General features: G+C 48.4%; 1 long non-coding RNA gene across 22 annotated transcripts in view; it reads right to left on the bottom strand.

The window, feature by feature from the left end:
- LOC122495810 overlaps nt 1-16,931 on the bottom strand; it is a 369,120-nt gene that overhangs the window by 81,208 nt on the left and 270,981 nt on the right. For 17 of the 22 annotated variants that reach the window (XR_006300594.1, XR_006300585.1, XR_006300602.1 and 14 more), the window contains 3 exons: nt 13,962-15,598; nt 13,713-13,749; nt 11,257-12,335 (listed from right to left, as the gene is read on the bottom strand). This is a non-coding gene — a long non-coding RNA (uncharacterized LOC122495810). Of the gene's footprint in view, nt 1-11,256; nt 12,593-13,712; nt 13,750-13,961; nt 15,599-16,931 lie in introns of those variants that run through there. The other 5 variants (XR_006300600.1, XR_006300601.1, XR_006300595.1 and 2 more) reach the window with 5 other exon arrangements.

Below are 16,931 nucleotides of genomic sequence, written 5' to 3'. Positions count from 1 at the left end.
TGCACTCCATCCCCCAAGACCACAGGTTGATGACTGAACAATATCAGCAGGCTTGACAGAGCTAGAGAGGGAAATAGAGAAGATCCTTCCAGGCTGTTCACTACTTTTGCTCTGGAGTGATTCATAGTGCCTGGGGCAGAGGCTGGCCAGTCAGGATCTGAATTCCAAATCTGACGCAGAGGAGTTCATTGATCCTGGGCAAGGAGTTCTTTGAACGCCCTTCAACTTCATTTGAGGAACTACGGATCCTTTTCCATAGTCGAAGGAGGTGGCCCTGGTGGGAACAGAGCAGGAGGCAGCAGGGATGAGAATGACAGTACACACTCATACCCGCAACCACAACAGTAACAGTTATTTCCAGAGTGTTTCGTTTGTGCCCAAAAGTGCCTTAAGGACGGCAACATTCAGACTCCTTTAACTCTCACGACAACCTGCAGGGGTGGGTTATTACTATCATTGGCTCCATGCGATAAATGAGACTCAGAACGGTGAAGTGAAAAAGCGAAACTTTGAATCCAGGAAGCCCGACTGAAGGTCTGCAGGGTTATCCACTCTGCCCGGTTGCCTCTACAAGGAGGCTGGAAGGGGAAGCGGGAGTCAGACCATCATATTAATTTCCTACAGCTGTTGTAACAAATGACCAAAAGTTGGGGTTTTATAGCAACAGAAATTGATGCTATCCGAGTCTGGAGGCCAGGAGTCTGAAACAAAGGTGTTGACAGGGCTGTGCTGCTTTGAAGCCTCTAGTAGAGGATGCTTCCTTGCCTCTTCCAAATTCTGGTGGCTCTTGGCAATCCTTCGCTTCCTTGGCTTGTGGGCGCATCACTCCAATCTCCGCCCTTGTCTTCGCATCACCCTCTATTCCGTGTCTCCGTGTGTTCTCACATCTTCGTACAAGGACACCAACCATTGGAGTTAGAGCTCACTCTAATCCACATGGCCTCATCCCAACCCTCACCTAATTATAGCTGCATAACTCTATTTCAAAATAAGGTCACAATCCGAGGTTCTGGATGGATGTGAATTTTGTCGGGACACTGTTCAACCCCCTACAATCATGAAACCCGTAAGTTCTCACCTTATCTTGCAGGGGCCGAAGAGACAAGGCTCTTTTAGGCAGGGCTCCTTGGGTCATAAGTGATATCACTTATCATGAGTGATATCACTCATAAGTGAGTGATAGCTCAAACTGGCGTAAGCGTAAAAGGAATTGATAAGCACAGGTAACTAAGAAGCTTGGGTATACACTTTCGGCATGAAAAATTTCAGGCAGCTCTGCTCTCAGGAGCCCAAATTAATGCCTTATCTTACCACCTCTCATGTCTGACTTCTCAAGTGTCGGTTTCCCTGAAGCAGACTCTTCCCAAGAGGTGTCATAGCTCCAGAAACAATATTAAAGGAAGAAGTGACCAGATCCACATTGCTTTTATTCTCATGAGCAGTTACTGGTAGTGGGAAGTTAACAGGGGTTATAGCCTACCTTCTCGTGTCAATCCCAAATGAAGGAAAACATGTTTTTCCTGAAATTTCTAACAATAGTCTTGGGAGTGAATCTCAGGGGACCAACTTGGATCACACTGCATTCTTCAACTAATCATTGTAGCCAGAAGATGGGGATACTCTAAGTAGCCCGTGCACGTACTCATCCCCTCCTATCACCACTCATGTGGCTAAGTCAGGGATGGCTCCCGAAGGAAACACTGGGATGTTGGACCAGAAGGGAGGATGGTACTGGCAGCCAAAACCAATATAGACCAATCATACATGCAAAAGAGGAGAGTGATGGGAAAAAAAGAGCGTGACTGGGTTGCGTAAATTTGGATTTTCAAAATGCAGGATACAAGTGCCATTATATTCAATCGTCTATGACTCAATTCGTCTATTACAAAGCAAACAGCACAACAGACAGCGCTGACCTATTCACGGTACCTTCAGGTTTATCTACACATCACCCCAGTGGGACTGACTTCTTGCAAGCAAGGATTACGATCCCTGTTGCCTCTTTGTCTACTCTATCTCTACCACATATAGAGCCCTACTCTCAAGAGCGTACGTTTTACTTGAGGACATAGCCTCCGTGACTTACACAGGGAACTAAGAAGAATAACACAAGACCAGAGTCCAACGCACGGACGCAGCTGAGCACGACGTCTGAAGTAGACAAGCACTTCACCCCACTCTGCGCGTCTTAAATTTTTCCCAGAGTCAAATCTTATTAGGAGCACTGGCGCAGGAATGAAGTGGTCACACGAATCCTACTGCAGATGACTATTATGAAAACTGAATTAAAAAAAAAAAAAACTATTTAACGACCCTGGAAAGCATCCAAAGGCAGAAGCCAGAGGAGAATTTAATCTTGAAACACACACACACACACACACACACACACAACTGTAAGGGAGAAGAATTGAGAATTCGTGGCTTTCTAATCTCCGTGTTCTCCACAATCCCCATGGCTACAACTGTGGCCCAAGGGGCCAGAGATCAGAATACAAGGTTATGAAAGCAGGTGAAAATTTAAAGAGGAATTCCTGGCAAAGAGAGAATGACCGAAGTAGTGAGAAGTAAACACTGAGTAGAAACTCTGCCCAAATCGCTGGCTGACAGCTACACGACACATGCATGGGAGAGAGGCAGACGGGCCAGCAAAAAGCATAAAGAGATCAGGAGAAGTCTGTTCTTTAAAGACGGAGCTTCAAGGGACGAATGCTCAGTTCTCTTTTGTTTTGTTGTTTTAACTCTGAGCCATTTCGCGCAGCTTGGGCAGCAGAAAGCTGAAGTCTTATGGGCTTGAAATCTCTGGAGACAGAACCTACTAACCCAGACAAATTAGAAATGGGGGGGGGGAGGGGAACCCTAGGGGAAAAAAAAACTACTGGAAGTATGAGTCCTGTCGCTGTCCAAATTCTTGACAATGACCAAGTTATACAGGCACCTGAAAGACTCCCCGGGAGCCAGGGTAAAGAAGCAGTGATGAGAAGCCACAGGAATAGAGCAAAAATATCAGGTATTACACACCTTTGAATCCGGGCGGTTAAGTGCTTACGATAACAAAAATCTAATAATTCTCAGAAGAACACAACATAATACACAGTTACTACAATGTATTATCTACTGTGCCCAGTTTTCAATGAAAAATTACTACACATGCAAAGAAACAGATAAGAAGAATTCATACTCAGGAAGAAAGGCAATAAAAAATCACAAGACAGATGCCTGGGTGGCTCCATCGGTTAAGCGTCCGACTCTCGATTTCGGCTCAGATCATAATCTCACAGTTCGTGAGATCAAGCCCCGTGCTGGACTCTGTGCTGAGAGCATAGAGCCTGCTTGGGATTCTCTCTCTCCCTTTCTCTCTGCCCCTCCCCTGTTTGCACACATTCCCTCCCTCTCTCTCTCTCTCTCTCTCTCTGAGAATAAATAAACATTTTAAAAAATGACAATACATAGAACGGATGTTGCAATTATCAGACAAAAGTTTCAAAATATGGTATCAATGAATGACCAAATAAGGAACCAAGAAAAGAGTCAGTGAATGTGCAATAGAAAGATAAGAGAAACTGTCCAATCCAAACAACAGAGATTAATAAAAGTGTGGAAGAAAAATACACAGAAGCTCAGAGACCTGTGAGAAAATACCAAGCATGATCCAACATGTGTGCAATTAGACTCCAAGGAGACGTAAAGAGATGGAAGGGGGCAGAGCAGTTATTTGAAAAAATAATGGCCCCAGACCTCCCAAACTGGCTGTAAAGAGGGTGAGGGAGTCAGCCTTCTTCACATAAACTCAGATCTTCCATCAGGAAGGAATCAGCCTCAGGAACACCTGGCCCAATGGGTCACAGCTGAATGATAAGCTTTTAGGTGGCGGCTACTGCTTCTGTGGAAGCAATGTGGGTCAGAAGGACCTGATGTGAAGGTCCACCTTGTACCTGCCGTGTGACACTGGCTGAGCTATTTCAATGTCACGAATGCTTAGTTCCCTCACCTGTCCCATGAGACGCGTACTATGCAGGGCATCTTGCTAGCCTGTCCTGAGGGTGCATATAAGGAGCATATATTTTCTTAGTAACTTTTCTACCAAGACATTTGATCTCTCCCACTGGAACATAAATTCCAGGGATGTGGGGACACTTTTTGTCTGATTGCTCACCTCAATAGCCCCAGCACCAAGAGCAGTGGCCAAGGTGTGATAGGTAGATAGCTGTGCGGTAAGCACAGGCTGGAAACAGAAAACGCGTGACTGAATCGGTGAGCGAACTGCCGGCAACGAGAGCCCGACTGTTTTCCTTTCCTCCCACACTCAAGGAAAGGCATCTGCCAGTTCCTGAGAGACTAAGCTCATGGTTCTGGACGCGTTCTCATCCCAGTCAAAATAACATGATTATTTGGCTGAGTAAGACAGGAAATGACCAACAGCCACAACTAATGACACAGCGCCTGGCCTGGGAGACAGAAGAACAGCTCTGTGAGGAGTGAGCAGCAAGGGGGCCACAGGAATGTGAGACAGAAACATTTTTTAACGATTATTTTTAATGAAATGATGCAGCCTGCCTTCCAGTTAATCTTTGATAAATCTGACACTCACCTTACACAACTCAACTGCGATTTAGTCAGACGGAATCCTCCCTGCCTCTACACCCGCTTCTCAGGAAAAGGATAAATCATACTCAACAAAGGAGAGAGAATTAAAGTCCTGCGCCTCTTGGGGGCCACAGACCTCTTCCAGGACTGGAAAAACAGTATGGAGCCTCTGCCCAGAAAAAAATATACTTACAGACATCATTCTGCATACGCTTTCAGGGTGTTAAAGGATCGCATCGCCCAGATGCACGAACCGTGTGGTCTGAGACAAAGTGCCCCGTTTTGCAGAAGAAAATTCTAGGGTGCAGAGAGGAAAACCTATGTAGCCCAAGGTCACATTGTAGGGTTGCTAATAAGAAACAGCCACACAGTGACCCTCCTAACTCCTAGTATCAGTTCCAATGTCATTTTCGCTGTTTAATAATTATTTCGATTTTTATTAGCAGCCAGAATATCTGTGGCCACCTCCTATAAGCGAGGTAGGTGACTCAGCCAGCTAACATCCATTTCGATGGGACACAGTATGAGCAGAAAATCAGGACATTAGGGTTTGTGCCAGAAAGGAATGAAGATTTAAATCCTGGCCCTCCTCTTAGCTGTGTGATCCTGAGTCATTACTGAACATTTCTGAGCTTCTGTTTCCCTTGTCTGGAAAATGAAAATTAGGAGTATGCACCTCCCGTGGCTGTTGCCAAGATTAAATAAGACGCTGCATGTGAAGTATTAGCTGTTATCAGTAGTAGCCGGACCTTTCAAACTTTCAAGCAGTTTCCAAAATGGAGGTACAAAAAATTGTGAGCAGCAACCATTTGGGGTAAGCGTCCAGCCATCTAATTACTGCAGTCAGTTCACAGGGGCGCTGATGATGTACCTCCTGAATTTAGGAGAAAGGCCATCCTGTGAGAGTTAAACACATCATATTCAAAAGAAAGGGAATGTTTTTATCAGGATAGGCTGTTATTCTCCCATAACAAATGATCTCCCAAGTCTCAGAGGCTTACGACAATATAAGATTCATTTCTTTAAAAATTTTTTAATGTTTATTCATTTTTGAGTGAGTGAGAGAGAGAGAGAGAGTGTGTGTGTGTGTGTAAGCAGGGGACAGGCAGAGAGAGGGGGAGACACAGAATCCCAAGCAGCTTCCAGGCTCTGAGCTGTCAGCACAGAACCTAACTCGGGGCTTGAACTCACAGACTGTGAGATCATGACCTGAGCCAAAGCTGGCTTAACCGACTGAACCACCCAGGCGCCCCATATGAGATTCATTTCCTACGTACAAGACTTACCACAACCGGTTCCAACTTGCCTCGCCTCCACGACCCATTTGTGGAGCAGACTCCATTTAGAGCATGGCCCAGCATCATGTCAGAAAGGAAAGAAAAAAGATATAGCAAACCGCAGGCTGTCTTCTGCCTGGTAGCGACACATATCATTTCCACCTACATGTCATTAGCCAGAGCAAAGCCACATGGCCAGGCCCTATCTCCATGGGAAGCATACTCCTACTGCCAGGAGAGACAGTGAATATTTTTGAGCAATAATGTAATCTGCTTTGGTAGATGGGAGCTGCTCTTCGCAGAATGGACCATCCTTACTGATGACCTGTTATTATGGAGCTGAAATACTCAAGTCCAATCAAAACAACCAGTTGAAAAAAAGAGTCCTCCCGTGGCATAGAACTAAAGCCAAGATCAAATCAAAATGATCCCAACTAGGCAAATCTGAAAGAAGTAGCTTAGTGGAAAGACCGTATCTACCCGGAGGCTGGAAACGTGGAAGTCAGGGGGGAATAAACCACGAATGTCAACATCACTGCTCAGGAGAAAGAGCATTCTGATCATTTGGCAAGAGTATCCTCGCACCCTTGGCAGGCATGTTTTTGCTACGGAGATATCTGTAAGATGGGGTCAGAAAAATACACACCTCTCAGGGTGGTCATGGGAACCATTAAATGAAATATGAATGCGATGTACTTAGCACAATGCTTGGTCCCTCTTAGGTGCTCATTAAATGCTGGCTTGTATAGACATAGACACAGACACGGTCAGAGACACAGACTCAGACACAGCCACAGACACGGGCACACCTCCCATCACATCCAGGGGCCGGACCCTGCAAGACTGTGAGTGTCAGACCCTGACCGGATCTGGGACACCCTGTAAGCTCCGATGCTTACAAAGTACGTTCTCGTCCGTTTTTCCCCATGTGATCCCTGCAAGTCCATGAAGTGTAAGGTCCCACAGTTTGGTTTTCTGCTGTTGCTGTTTTGTTTTTATTGCCGTATGGTCGACACACAGCGTTCCCTTGACTTCAGGTGTACAACATAGTGATTCAATAGCTCTAGAAGTTCTGCCCAGCTCACCACAGTGCAGCTACCCCCTGTCAGCACACGAGGCTATTATACCACTGACTGTATTCCTTACGCTATACTTGTTATTCCCGTAACTTACTCATTCCATAACCGGAAGCCTGTGTCTCCGGCCCCCCTTCACCCATTTTGCCCATCGCCCCCACCCCTCCCCTCTGGCAGCACTCTGTATTTAGGGGTCTGTTTCTGCTTTGTTTGTTTGGTCATTTCTTTTGTTTTGCAGATGCCACGTATAAGTGAAATCTTATGGTATCGGTCTTTCTCTGTCTGGCCTATTTCACTCAGCATAATGCCCTCTAGGTCCCACCATGTCGTCACAAACGCAAGGTCCCACAGTTTAGAAGTGGCAAAGCCAATCTCCAATGCTGACTTCACCTGAGGCCTTTGGGCTTCAAATCCTGTGCCCTTTCTCCAATGAAGCTCTACCTGAAGCGCAGTTCTGGTCACATTCTTTGATTTCTCTCTCTCTCTCTCCCCGTCTGCAAGAATTACTTCAAAGGGATATTTGAAAAATAGAGATACTCAGCGACCTTACTTTTCATTCAGAGCACGCATCCTTCTTTCCACTCTCAGGCATGTCCAACCCAGAAAGTGACTGGCTTTGGGTAGCTTCGGTCCCTGTTCTGGGCTCTGTATGCCCTGGCACAGAAGGCTGGGCCTGCTTCCCATTGTAACAAGGTTGCACTAATTAGCTGCATTTGATTTTGCATATGGAGAGCAGATGCAAATGAATGCAAAGCAGTATGCAAATTAGCAGCATCCTGGCTCTCCAAAAGTAGGCTCCTGCAATACTGATGTCATGACAATGTATATTAATAGCCCATCTCACTAAGGCGTGCTATTTTTTCAAAAGGAGCAGGCATCCAGGTTCTTTTTTTCTGGAATAATAGTGACTTTATATTGAATTCCAAGTTTATGATCCTTGACAAGAAGTCTGTTAGCCATCATGCTACGTTCACAATAGAAGATTCTGGTAGACAATGCCTACAAAGGACAGGCTTGGCGACAGAGCACTATTGATTGTGGTTCAGAGACCTGCTGTTCGGGGAAGAAACTTCGCTTGAGTCTCAGTCTCCTCAGCTATGACATGGGGTTAACTAACCCTACTACAGAGCTGTTGGTGAGGTAACATTTAAAGCTACCTGACATATGATAGGTACTCAGTAACTGTTCATTCCCTTCTCTGTACTCACTCCCTTGGAAGTATAAATTGGCAAATAAAAGAGGTAGAAGGGGGCGCCTGGGTGGCTCAGTCAGTTGAGCGTCCCGTCCGACTCTTGATTTCGGCTCATGTCATAACCCCAGGGTTGTGGGATTGAGCCCCACATCAGGCTCTGCACTGAGCGTTGAGCCTACTTAAGATTCTCTCTCCTCTGGCCCTCTCCCCTGCTCGTGCTCTCTCTAAAAATAAAAAATAAAAAACAATTAAAAAAAAAAAGATGTAGAGGGGGCTCACCTCCTAATCTGTGTTTGCTTTGAATCGCTTGCCATTTCAGTTAACGTGTCTCCTCTAGTACAAAGCGGTGTCACAGCTCATTTTTAACAAAGAACTGTGTGACCTCTTAGCGTCCACCACACGTGAGTAGATGATTCTGCCCTACCCCCCAAAGTACCACCTGCTGGAAAGTAGCAGCTATTCTTACAAAATTGCTTTTATTATCCTCACTTCCCCAAGCTGGTGAGTTCCTCGACTTTCAAGATTTAGTTCAAGTACCCGGTATCCTGGAAGGCTTTCACGGAGCCCCCGAGAGACTAAGGGCTCCCTTCTGTGCTCCCAGATGCCCTATGGCCCCGTCCATGGCTGTGTTCTCTTACTGAAGCTTCTTGGCTTATCTTCCTTTCTAAATACACTAGATGTTTCTCAAGGACAGGGACCATTTCTGAATCATCTTTGTGTCCTTAGCCCATGGAATACGGCCTGGCACAGAGAAGGTGCTCAGTATGTGTGGGATGCAGGGAGGGAAGGAAGGGGGGAAGGGAGGGAGGAAGGATAAAGGAAAGAAGCACCATCACATATTTAGCCGGAACTGAGCACACACATACTTGCAGTTACCAACAACAAAACCCGGATTAAAATCAGACAAATTCTGGAAATGCGCGAACACCTGAGCTTCAGTCCCTGACACCGAATCCCCCCTCAGAGCAGAACTAAGACACGAGGACACACATCTGCTCCCAGGTGGAGACCTCACCCCCCGGGCGGGCGGCACAAGGAGAGAGGGGCCTCTGTTTAGGGCACCACATCTCCCAGGCCAGCCCCATCCGCTCAGAGCTGAGCATCGGGCTATTTTGACCATATGTGGAGGACTCATATCGTTACTGGGGCCTCCGGACCTGATGCAAAATAAACGGGTGGCTGTTGTTCACACTGCCTGCCCCCACCCTTGGAGAGGGCGCACATGCACGTGCACACGCACGTGGGTGCACACGCACACACACACAGCCACTTGCACACACCGGCACGCTCACGTGCGGGAAGACCCGCCTTCACCCTACACAAACACACTTAGGGCACGCATTCAGAGCTACTCACAGGCCACAGACACACACTCTGACACTAGCTCGCTCCTCCTCTTTTGTTCTAAACACCCAGACCCAGACCCCGGCACACTGAAACTCCACAGACCCAAAGCAGGAAGGCAGCCCCACCGGCTCGGCCTGCCCATGCCACGGCAAGGCCTCCCCTCTGCTCTGGCCTCTTGGGGGTCTCCTCCAAGGACCCTCCCATCCTCCGTGAAGGAGGGTAATAAATAAACTTCAGGATCCAAAGTCAAGGGTGCCAGCTGCTGACCTGCAGAACCCACAGGAAGGGTTCTCCCATCGTTTTCGCATGATAACTCTTGGGACAGTTATTCTCACGTTCCAAGGAAGGAAACAGAGAAGTGAAGTGAACCGCCTGAGGCCACACAGATCTGTGGCCACAGGATCAGAACGGGGACCAGGCCACAGCCGCCACGGGCCCAGGCTTGCTTCGCCACTCGGAGCTCTTTTCGGAACAAGCTCTTAGGAAGACAACAGTCCAAAGATCTAGGGTGTAAACTTCTCAGGCCCCGGAGGATTCTAAGAACCACTCCGCAGGGGCAGGAGGGAGGGCCGAGCCTTACCCCTCCCTGGAATGAGACCCAGGCTGTGCCTTTGCCCCGCTGCTGGCAGAAAGCTGGCTGGGAGGAGGGAAAAGCAAAAGACACTGTGGAGTAAATGAAGAAGAAGGAGATCGGAAAGCGAGAAAGAGAGGAGGAAGGGAGGACAGTCAAGCGGGCTTTCGCCTCAGAGGGAAGAGGGGGTTCTCCATGGAAACAAGCGTGCCTGTTTGTCTTAAGATGGCACTAAAGAGGAAAATTGTAAATCACTTTCCACCCAGGAGGCAGCGATGATTGCCCTGGCTTTGACAGCTGAATTTGAAAAACATGCCTATCCGTCACCCCAGGTGCTGTTTTTCAAAAGGCAGGCCTCACACACCCTATTTTACCGTAAACATTCCTTTTACACCAATAATATCCAGGGATCCTTTCATGGCTTCTCCCGTCTTCAAGTGCGCGAAGGAAGGAGGGAGAAGGGGAGGGAGGGGTGGAGGGACAGGGGGAGGCCCTGACAGACAGAGAGATCTGGGCAAAACTTATTCACCTGCCGTGACACCCAGACGAAGAGGCTGGAGGTGGACAGACCTAAGCGTGAAACTCAGCAGCCACGGGCCTAGCAACGGGGCCCGGGAAAGCGCCTCGGCCTCCTCCCTCTTCTCCTCTCCACGCCCTCCTGGGTGCGCGGAGACCCAACTTCGATACGGCATCTGCGGAAGAGCAGGGTGGCGGGGCCGGTGCCTGGCGGGCCTGCATAAAACTCCTCTCCTTCCTTCTCACATGGAGCATGTACAGAAACACACATACGAAAACGCTCACTGCCCCGCGTCAGATAGAAATCCCTCCTTCCCCAGAGGCAAAAGTCTATCCGGAGTTGGCGGCCTCGCGTGGCCTTAAATGTTCTCACAGTCTGCTGTTCAGCAACAACATATGTCCCCGCGAGTCTCCGTCTGCCCCCAGCCCCACCCGGATCCATTTTCGGTGCCAAGGAGGCTGGCCTCGTCGATGGCATCACCCAAGCCCCCTTGCTTTCTGCTTTCTGGTTGGGTTCAGCCAGCAGGAGGGCCTGGCAGGAGACTGGAGGGAGGAGGAGAGGGAGATTGGGGTATCTCTTCCCCTATTCTATCCGTGCCCCGCTTCTGGGGCTCCAGGGTTCTGCCAGGCGCCTCCCTGTGCGGCCACAGCCCCCACGGGTTCCCATGACATCGCTGCTTCGGGAACTCTTACCTTGCCACTGTACTTCAACGCCCGAGCTCCTCTTCCGGGCTCCTTGACCCTTCTAAGTCGATTATATACTCCCAACGAAACACGCCAAAACTTAATAGTTGAAAATATTAACCAGTGTTTTGTTCCTAACCCTGTGGGTTGGTAATCTGAGCTGGACTCAGCTAGGAAGCTCGGCTCGGAGCAGTTCTGGCTGCCCTCCTCATATATCGGTAGCCCGCTCGTGGTCAGCTAGGGGCTGGCTGGGCCCCAGGCAGCCTCACTCACGCATCTGGCAATCAGCGCTGGCTGGCGGTTGGGTCTTTCTGTCCACAAGGCCTCTGGCAGGTTGGTGCAGGCCCCTTTGTATAATGTCAGCGCATTTCAAAAGTGTGAACGGAGGGGCACTGGGGTGGCTCAGTCGGCGAAGCATCCGACTTCGGCTCAAGTCGCGGTCTCGAGGTTCGTGGGTTTGAGCCCCGCGTCAGGCTCCACGCCGACAGCACAGAGCCTGCTTCTGATGCTCTGTCTCCCTCTCTCTCCCCCTCCCCTGCTTTCTCTCTCTCTCTCAAAAAATAAATAAAACATTTTTTAAAAAGGTGTGAAGGGAGAAAACTTCAGGCCCGGTGTAACCTACCTAAAGTCACTTTTGTCACAGTCTCTCATCAAGACAAGTCACAAAACCAGCCCAGATGAATGGGGATGGAAAAACAGATTCCACCGCGGGACGGAAGGAGCCATGTGGGAATCTGTGGCCATGAAACAGTCCGCCACACCTACCACCCCTGGAAAAGGTGCCTTCCTTTCCTTCTTTCCAGAATTCCAAGTTCGCCTTTCGTTTCCTACTGGGACCCTGACTGGCACAATATGTAACATTATTTGTGACATCATCCGATATCTACCTTTTTGAGACGGCTTTGAGGCTTAAGACTGTTTCTGAGATTCATTTATACGTAGCACAGGTCGCTCGAATCCACTTATTTATAGTTCGTTTACGCTCTTTGTAGGAGTTCATGTCGTCCATTCTCCTGTGGACGTACACTTGGCTTAGCAGTTTTGTGCTCTTACAAATGCTGCATTTCTCCTTTGCACGTGAGAGTTCTCTGGGGAGTATAATTAGGAGTAAAGTTGCTGTAGTGTGATATTGCCAAATGAGTCTCCAAAGCCAATATGGTTTTTAATGGAACAAATAGAATCTGAGAGCTGAACAAAGATGAAAACCTGGGTTCACCTTACATTATGCAATTAGCTGTGTGTTGAAAAACTGCTGCAGTGTCTCGTTGGAATGAGCCTCCCACCCAACATAAGAATCCTTTCAATGGTGTTCCCAGGAGATGCTCAAACAATCCTTGCTTGAACTCTTGGAAACATACAGGGGAAGCTTGTTACTGTAACTGTGATTCCCTCTGCACAGCAAGAATAATTATGGAAAAAGAATATTCCTTTCGGGGCACCTGGGTGGCTCAGTCAGTTAAGCGTCTGACTCTTTGGTTTCGGCTCAGGTCATGAACTCATGATGCATGAGTTCGAGCCCCATGTCGGGCTCCATGCTGACAGTGCAGAGCCTGCTTGGGATTCTGTCTCTCCTCCTCTCTCTGCTCCTCCCACACACACACTCTCTGTCTCAAAATAAATAAATAAACTGGAGCACCCGGGTGGCTCAGGTCATGATCTCATGGTTCATGAGTTCGAGCCCTGCATAGGGCTCTGTGCTGACAGCTCAGAGCCTGGAGCCTGCTTCGGATTCTGTGTGCCCCTCTCTCTCTGCCCTTCCCCACTCATTCTCTCTCTCCAAAAAAAAAAAAAAAAACAAAAAAACAAAAAAAACATAAAAAAAATAATAAATAAATCAACTTAAAAAAAATTATATTCCTTTTCTCTTGCAGTGAGGCTGAAGGCCGGGGTACACGGCCAAAGGAAGAAGGAGCAAGAGACCATGAAGGTAGCAGAGAATCTGGAATAGACCACGGAGGAACCCACATGCCCTGGCCAGGAGTGTGCACTTTATCCTGAAACAATGTAGGGAGTCACTGAAGGAAGATGGGCAGAACTGTCTTATTCTTTTTAATTAAAAAAATTTTTTAAATGTATTTATTTATTTTGAGAGAGAAAGAGAGAGAGAGAGCACAAGTGGGGCAGGAACAGAAAGAGAGGGAGAGAACGAATCCCAAGCAGGCCCTGCACTGTCAGCGTAGAGCCCGGTGCAGGGCTCGAACTCACAAACCCAGAGATCCTGACCTGAGCTGAAGTCAAGAGTTGGATGCTTAACCGACTGAGCCACCCAGGCGCCCAGGTTCAGATTTGTTTTTTAAAAAGTCATTCTATCTGCAGTGTCTACACTGGAGGCAACAGGACTGAAGGGGAAACTGTTACTATGACTCCCAAGTGTCATCAATGGTGAGGTTATAACAACAGACAAAGGAACTTGCTCTAAGTGGTGGAGACTGAAATCTGGCATGAAACTTCCATGCGGCACTTACCTGGCCTGCTAGCCTCCTTGAACATTTGCTTCTTTATCTGTAAAACAAGAATAATAATAGTACCTATTTTGAAGAGTTGGTATGAAGGTAAAAATGAGACCTTACACCCAAAGAGCTTAGTGCCTGGCTCACAGCATATGTTCAATAAACGTTAGCTATTCTTATCGTTCAGGAATCATTGACAAGACTTGGTGACGAGAGTCGCCAGGGTAGACTACATTGCTAAGAAGGAGAGATCCCCAAACGCACCTTTTCTCATGAAAGTCCGAGCTGAGTGTCTCTGACTGGCAGACAGCTCTCCTCACATGGCGATTTAGGTCCCGGCGTGGCTCCGCTGTCACCATCAGCCAGGGGGTCAGATCGTGACTGATAGGATCCCTACGTGGTTCATCACAGGGGCCTCCAGTTATCCCGGGACCCAACACACCCCATCCAGCTCCCAGCCCCTTATCCTCGGGTCGCATGTCTCCTCACCAGCAGATTGTGGTGGCAATTACAGCCATGTGCCTCTGTTTATCCTCTGAGTTGTTCTGTAGAAACAAATGTCTATGACAAATAAACAAAACACCAGACCAAATAACCTTGCTGTTCTCTTCATCCAGCCTGGGGAGTGAGGGGGGTGCGGGGCGGGGTGGGGAAGAGGCCCATCTACTTACTAAGAGCCTTGCACCTGGGCATGGCACAGCACGCCTGTCCCCACTCCATTGGTGAGAACCAGTCACATGGTCACACCTAGCCCCAAGGGATGCTAGGAAATGTAGTCACCGGCTGCTCAGCCACTTCTGTCTCCACCCGACTTCCTGGGTCTCAGCACTGTCGGCTGCTACCGCAGGCTGGAAAAGTCTTCATTGTGGGGGGTGTCTTGAGCACAGCAGGATGTTGGGTAGCATCCTTGGCTTCTACGAGCCAGACGCTAGTCACACATGCTTACACACACAGGTCATGACAGCCAAACACCGTCTCCAGGCATCGCAAAATATCTTGGGTGGGGCGGGAGGGGGGGTGGGGTGTGGCAAAAGTGCCCCTGGATAAGAACGACTGCTCTACAAAGGAAGAGGAGAAGAGATTGGGGGGGAGGGGGCAGTTGGCCAAGTCTGCAGGAGAGAAAACTCAAGCTAATGGCTTAGCTTGATTTTGGTCTCCACTAGAATGTGAGCTCCCTGAAGGCAGGGGTCTTGTCTATTTTGTTCACTGCAGAAATCCCGCCCCCCCCCACACCCCCTTGTCTGCACCTGGAGCAGTGCCCGAACTAGCAGGCGTTCGGTCCCAACGTGTGCTGTGGACGGGAGCAGCTTCACCATCCAAACATATCTTGAATGCTTTCCAAGAGCCCAGCGCTGTGCTTATAAAGGACGCCCTCTCTCCTTGTGTCAGGAAATATTAATAATAATGAGACTAATAATTTTAAAAGGCCAGATGCAATGAAGAAGGAAATCCCATGGGGTCTTCCCACCCCCGCCCCGCCTCGGGAGAGGCTGAGAATCTGGAAATAAGAAAAGAGAGTCCAGACCAGGCTACCGCTCCATTGCTGCCGAGTTCATCCTCCGGAGAGGCCTCCCAATGTCCGAGCTTTACAGGTCCCCCTGCTCTGCCTGTTGCCAAGTCACTGCATTCTCTGACAGAAGACCCGATGATGCCAGAGGCAGCCACCCGCAATCCTTCGTCCGTTAAGTGAGGCTCTGTGGGGTTTCAAGTCTCCCCTTCACTTCGGAGGCCCCGTTCCTTCTTTGAGGCGCCTCCCCTCCTCCTAGCTCTGACATCTCTGTCAACATCACAGGGCGAAAGATGCAATGACATTATGGTTGCCGCAGATTAATCTAATGGCTGTATTGATTTCCCGGTCACATCTGCTCCAAAAGAGCCGCAGAGAATCAGCCCCTCAGGGTCTGGAAAGATAAAAGAAGAGAAACATAAGTGGGCCTTTTTTTTTCCTTTCGAGAAATAATAACTACAAACAAATTAGTGTTTCAGTCCATGTTACAGGAGACCACGCAATACAAGCACAGTGGCCGAGGCATGTAATGTGTGATGCAGAAGAAACTGATTGCCAAAGTAGCCTGAAAAAAACCCCTGCAAGTGATTCAGGCAGGGCCATTAAAGCGGCAGTCAGATTGTATAGGTAATGAAAAGATACCAGCGATGTGAAATTAAGATCTCTGAGCCACAATTCCCTTACCTGTAACAGGGACCGAGGATATCTATTCTGCAGGATTATTGTGAAGAATAAAGGAGTCAAATGAGAAAACATCATGCAAAATCTCCGTCACATATTGAAATATCAATGAATACTATTTTTGTTTCACAGGAGTCAAGACAAGTGAACACCCAGGATCTATGCGTGGTTTTAGGAGGACAATTGATGAGAAGAAGTTAACGTTAGGACAATGTCAGAACAACCTTCCATAAATTGTATTAGGGGGAAAAATGTCTATAAAATCATTTGTAGTTCCTCCCTGACATAAACAGGCAACAGCCCATGTGTCCCCCTAAGGGGGTCTCATGGGATGGATGCCAGATTGAGCCTTTCCATATCCCAACATTGGCAGTAAGGCCACTCCCAGCACACAAAGTGCTATCCTAGAGTGCCCGGGAGCAAGCAAACTTCCACCCTGCCACCTCTAAGGAGCCAAGGAGCCCAGCGATTACAGGAGGTGAGGTAGAAAGGAGACAGATTCAGTTCTAGAGGCACCTTGCAAAGCAAGACCAGATGTCAGCGGCCAAAGAAATCAGATTCATGAAAGAAGGCCTGAGGGACTGTTTTGGCCAAAGGTTGCCATCCACAGCATTGGCTTAGTGCGACAATCATTTTGACTCCAATTCTTCATCTCTAAGGTGTTGGCCAATGGGGAAGGGCCTCTTCCTTTCTCCCTCCCTCCCCCGCTTCTTCCCTTCCTCTCCTTTTCTTTCCCTTCCTCCCTGATTTCCAGGCACTGGGGTTCCAGGACACCATGAGATATACACTCTGGACTGGGTCAGCAGATACGGCAGTTGAGAAGTCTTTGGTGACTCTCGGAACGGTCCAAGGAACACGGGTGCAAATGGCATCCTCTTGCACTTTTCAGAAGACGGCCCCAGTGGTCACCTTTAACTTTGGTCAAACAGGACCAGGGAAAGCTTTCTGGTTCAGAAAGTGGCAAACATCCAGATATGCTGATTAAAAGTGGCTCTCCCCCAATCACAACCTCTAGGCGCTAGGAATGCAGGGTGATTTGGTTTCAT

The sequence above is a fragment of the Prionailurus bengalensis genome, chromosome F2, assembly GCF_016509475.1.
Source record: "Prionailurus bengalensis isolate Pbe53 chromosome F2, Fcat_Pben_1.1_paternal_pri, whole genome shotgun sequence".
In the NCBI taxonomy this organism is placed as follows: Eukaryota; Metazoa; Chordata; class Mammalia; order Carnivora; family Felidae; genus Prionailurus; species Prionailurus bengalensis.
This window is presented reverse-complemented; position numbering and strand designations above follow the sequence as displayed.